This window comes from Eulemur rufifrons, chromosome 1 (assembly GCF_041146395.1).
Source record: "Eulemur rufifrons isolate Redbay chromosome 1, OSU_ERuf_1, whole genome shotgun sequence".
Lineage (NCBI taxonomy): Eukaryota > Metazoa > Chordata > Mammalia > Primates > Lemuridae > Eulemur > Eulemur rufifrons.
This window is the reverse complement of record NC_090983.1, coordinates 41,739,581-41,745,580: the sequence shown is the minus strand read 5'-3', so window position 1 is coordinate 41,745,580 and position 6,000 is coordinate 41,739,581.

Below are 6,000 nucleotides of genomic sequence, written 5' to 3'. Positions count from 1 at the left end.
TATGGAAACAATCCAAGTGCCCCTCAATACATGAATAGATTAATCAAATGTGGAATATATATATTATAGAGTACTACTCACCCATAAAAAATGGTGAACTAGTATCTTTTGTAACAACCTGGATGGAACTGGAGACCATTCTTCTAAGTGAAGTATCTCAAGAATGGAAAAACAAATACCACATGTACTCAATACTAAATTGAATCTAATCAATCAACACTTATGTGCACGTATGGAAGTAAAACTCAATGGAAATCAAATAGGTGGGAGAGGGTGGAGGGGATGGGTAAATTCACACCTAATGGGTACAGTGCACACTATCTGGGTGGTGGCACATTTATAACTTTGACTCAAACTGTACAAAAGCAAATTATGTAACTAAAATGTCTGTACCCCTGTAATATTCTGAAATTAAAAAAAATATATTATACATTGTAAAAAATAAACAAATAACTCATTTTTAATGTTACAGATTAATATATTTATTATGTGAGAACCCATAAAAATCAATAAGGGAAAGAATAATATATGAATCAACAAAAAAGAGAAATTTATACTAAATATATAAATAGCCAGTTCACAAAAGAAAACATAAAAGCATATGAACTTTATTAAAACTTGATTTGTTTTATTAACAATGAATATAATAAAAATTAAAATAATTGAGCCACTAATTTTTCACTTAGATTACTAGAAAATTTAAAAGTGTTTGGGAAAAAAGTAACAACCAAGATGGAATAGTTTACATGATAGCATTTACATAAATTAAAAATGCTTATGAAAATACATATTTTGCAAGAATACATACAAAAAAGGTACCCATTAAACACATTACCGTGGGTGCTTGTCTTGGGTCAGTGAATGGGAGGAAATAGAGATAAAAATGCATATTTAAATAAAATCCTTAAAGGGCCTTGTGAGAACTTGCGGGATGATGATATGCCAAACACTGAGAAGCCTCTTAGCACGGTCATCTGTACCTAAGTTCCTTCATAAGCTACATAGACAACATATGTAACAAATAAAAGCATCACATGTTTAAGAAATGGGCACTCACTCATACATTGCTCAAGGGAGTGTACATTTTATAAAATTTCCAGAATGGGTTTGGTAACATGAATTTAAACTATTAGAAGGGGCCGAGCGCGATAAGCACCTGCACTAGTATCAGGGTGGGAGGATTGTAGTGGCCCAGAGATGTGTGAGGAAGCCCAAGTACGATGAAAAGGGCGTCCCCAGTGAAGGGGTAGCCTGGCATGGCAAGCTGGATCCCAAGCAAGATATAAAAGCAATCCATGCGGAGGGCAGCCTGGCAGTGTTCTGCAGCCCTGGATGAGTGAAGCTGGCTATCTGTCATGGAGTGTTAGAGCCAGAACCGGATATGATGGCAATGTTCTGGCAGAGGAGCAAGCTAGGCACACAAGAGTTGGGGCTGTGACAGCCATGGGAGATTGGTTATAGACAAGGGCACTGATTAGTTAAGAAAATATATTAAGGATAATGGGAGTGGAAACCAGATTTTTACTGAAGGAGAAGAGAGTTACATATATAAAAAGTAGTATTGGACTGGAATTTGAGGCAAGTGTATGAACTCATAGCTTTTAAGACAGATGACAGACAGACAGATATGCAGAAAGATACAAATATGTGCAGGCATATACATGCATATATTCCCTGGCTCTGGCTACTGAGAGGGGCTACTAAGCGAAACAAAAGTCCAGTGGATGATCTTCACCTGACTGTCAGACTTCTCTGTAATATTATCTCTTTTCCTTCATAATTGGCTCATATTTTGTGGGGATGTACTTTGAAACTATGTAAATATTTCATTCCTCATCAAACTTCCAATTTGTTTATTTATTTATATTAGTATAGATATCAGTACATCTATATTAGTATAGATGTACAGTTTCCTATTTTATTCAAATGGATATAATCTATTACTACCATGGTTTATTTTGACACTCAAATTTCCCAGATTTGGCCAGAAGGAATCCTTTCAAGTTGACTTCTGTATCTCGTTGCCATGTCTCTATCATTCTATGAGCACTTTCTCACTTTGGGACACAAAACGGTATTCAAGGCTCATCTCATATTTTCTTGGCCCTGGTCCAAGAATCAGCCATTTCTCCAAGGAATTCATTTCCTTTTAGTGAATGGTGGTATTTAGAATCTGATCTCCAGAAGCTATGTTCCACCACACCTGGCTGACAAAACAAAACTGGATACAAGCTGATAGAATTTTTTTTAAAGGCCAGGTGTAGTGGCTCACGCCTGTAATCCCAGCACTTGGGGAGGCTGACACAAAAGGATTGCTTGAGACCAGGAGGTCAAGACCAGCCTGGGAAACATAGCAAGACCTCCTCTTTACAAAAGATGAAAACAATTAACTAGGTGTGGTGGTACATACCTGTAGTCCTAGCAACTCCGGAAGCTGAGGTGAGAGGCTTGGTTGAGCCCAGGAGTTCAAGATTACAATGATTGGGCCACTGGACTCCAGTCTGGGCAACAGAGGGAAATTCTATATCTTAAAAAAAAAGAAAGAAAGAAAAGAAAAGAAAGAAAGGTTTAAAAATAGCATATATAATATTACACTTCTATGTTTCACCAACCAAAAATACATAAGCTGAATCTAATATGATAAATTAAAGTGCATTTTGCACTATAACTAGCAAGAAAATCACACAAGTATCAACATCATGAAAGTCAAAGAGACATCATAACTAAATACAACATGTAATCCCAAACTAGTTCTTGTTTCTATAAAGAACATAATCAATTAATTGGAGACACCTGAATAGGGCCTGAGAATTAGATGGTAGACTGTATTAATGTTAATTTCCTGAGTTTTGATGGTTTACCTTCTTTATGGGGAACTTCTGTGTTTTTAGTAAGCACATAAAAGTATTTGGGAAGGATGGGGTATCGTGTCATTTTCAAAATAATAAAGAAAGTCTCTATACTCTAACTTGAGAATCTACTTTTAGATATTTATTCTAAGGAAATAATTGGCAAGGGATAGATACAATATGTGTACAGATGGGATACAAAAATATGTGTACAGATGGACTTTATTTCTGTTTATAATAGCAAAATAATTGTTAATAAATAGTGACAGGGAAAAAAGCCCATGATATACTGTTATACTGTTACAAAGTAGTATTATACTATAATTTCATGTGAAAAAGGGGAAGAAAAATTGTCAAGTGGTTGAGGTTACTAGGCAATGACTTTACTCCTGATTTCCATGTTAAAATATTTTTCCTGGGTCTTTATTTACTTGCCCTTGGATAAACTTAGTAACAAATTTTGGAAAAATTGCTGGGCATGTAAGGTTCAGCATGCGCTCGCTCTCTCTCTCTCTCTCTCTGTCTGTCTCCTCTCTCTTTCTCTTTGAAATGGTACTCAGGAAACAGAATTTGACTCCTTTTTCAAAGGACTATCTTCTGTTAGGTTGGGAAAAGGCCAGGAACCACATAACTGAGGCTACTATTTCAGTTATTTATTTTTAGATTTACCAATTCAAATCAGACCCCTGTCAATAATAGAGGCAATATTTTAGCTCCCATTTCTAACTTTTGTTTTAATTCTCAATTTATTCCTGACCCAGATATAAAGAAGGGATTCTATAATATTTATCGGAGAGTTTCTGAGACCTCAACAAACCTTGAAGTGCACAGAGTAAACGTGAGCAATGGGTACTCTTGGTGGTGGGAATACAGATGATAGACTTGCCCTACTAATTTTTTCTTTTTTCTTCCTGCCTTCCTTTTTTTCTTTTTTTTGGGGGGGAGGGGAGTGAGAAAGGCAATGAGCATGTGTTCTTTCTTTTCCCTTTTTTCTTTCTTTCTTTTTTTTTTTTTTGTGACAGGGTCTTGCTCTGTCTGCAGGGCTAGAGTGCAGTGGTGTCACCATAGCTCACAGCAACCTCAAACACCTGGGCTCAAGTGATCCTCCTGCCTCAGCCTCTGGAATAGAGTAGCTGGGCCTACTGGTGCATGCCACTATGCCCAGTCAATTTTTCTATATTTTGTAGAGATGGGGTCTTGCTCTTGCTCTGGCTGGTCTTGAACTCCTGGCCTCAAGCCGTCTTCCTGCCCCTACCTCCCCAAATGCTAGGATTACAAGCATGAGTCACCATGCCCCCAACCTGTTTTATGTTCTTAATCAGGAGAACAATAAAGTGATTCTTTTAAAATGAAAGATAAAATGATGGAAGTTTGAAAGTAAATGTAACTTATTCACTTTAGAACCCAGATTCCCCTAGGAACTCAAAGGATATTTGGCCATTGTTGAACATAACAACCAGAAGCATGTAGTTTTCTTTCTTAGTCAAAGTGGTCTTAGTTCATGTAAGAGAAACTTCAAACTCCCTTGAGCAAGAAAATTAATTTAAAATTATTGGAAGCCTGCTGAGGATCTGTCAGAGTCTATATACACCTATGATGAATGTAGAGAATTTTCAAATGAAAATCTGAAGTATTTGTGATGAGTAGAATTAGGCATTTTCTAATCATAGTCCCCTGCCAGGCTTCTGCAATGTGTTTCTTTGGCATCTCCCTTCTTCACTTCCTGGGGCATGCTATAAATCTGATTTAAAATCTTGTTCTATTTGGTTTTATTTAGTGTTTTTAAAAACTTCGTTCTGACACCCTCGAGATTTTTATTCCTCTAAGCCATTTTATAAAGCAGATCATATCAAAAGTCAGGTAATAAAAATTACAAAGAAATAGCAAATTCAGAGACTTTAAACTTTGGGAGGAAAAAATATAAAAATGAGTAATCTTCAGCACTGTGTATAATGATTGGGAAAATGCAGTTATGAGGGCTCATGCATCCTCATTCATCCATCCATGATAAATGTACTTTGTAGCCATAATATTTTTCTCTCTTTACCATCTTCCAAGTCTCATGGAAAGGGAGTATAGATCTCTTAAAAGAAGGAAATTGAGTAGGAACCTGGAGTAGTAGAGAATCCCTACTCAGAAGTAAGATATAGGGTCTTATCTCTGAGAATCTGGAAGTTAGTCTTATAAAAGTTCAGGGGACTGTCAACATTAAGTATGGTGAGAAAGAGTTTAAAATATCTTCTCTTTAATGATATCAGAGGCAAATGAATGAGAAGTAAGTAGGTGCTATGGGATTTTCCATTACTTCTTATGATGAAGCTTATAATGCTTGATTTCTGTAGCTTGATTTATACTTTGATACTGTATTGGTTCAGTGGAGCTGTAGTGTACTGAAGACTGATCTGGTGTTTTTAAAACTAGGGTCAGTGGTTTGTTGATGTATTCTTGGGAGTCTAAAGCTCTATATTAGAATCTTTTAATATTGTATTCAAAAAAATCCCAAAACATCTATCTTTAAGTATATAAATATGGATTTGTTTATCTTGTCAATCTCCTTATTCCTAAGTACTGGGCTACCATTTGTTTTATTTTTATAATCACATTGATACGAAGTAATCATCTAAATAAACTTGTTTAATTTTTAGTGATTGTTAATAAATTAATTGTTTAAAGGTTTATGTACAGAAAAAGTAACTGGCATGTGTCCTCATTTTAATGCTTTTGTTTTTAATTATTATTATTTTTTTTTTTGAGACCCCAGTCTTGCTCAGTCATGCTTGAGTGCAGTGGGTTGAACTTAGCTTACTGTAACTTCAAATTCCTGGGCTAGAGCGATCCTCTTGTATCAGCCTCCCAAGTAGCTGGGACTACAGGCATGTACCACCACGTCTGGCTAATTTTTCTATTTTTTTGTAGAGACAGGGTCTTGCTATGTTGTCCAGGCTGGTCTCAAACTCCTGACCTCAAGGGATTCTCCTGCCTTGGACTCCCAAAGTGCTGGGAATATAGGTGTGAGCCACTGTGCTCAAACCCTGTTTTTAATATTAATATAATTATTTTAATGCATGCTTGACTGTTGTTATAAAGGGGAAAACAGTAGAAAGAAGACCCTGTTTCCAATATCAAGAGGCCTGATTTCTGATCCTAGCTT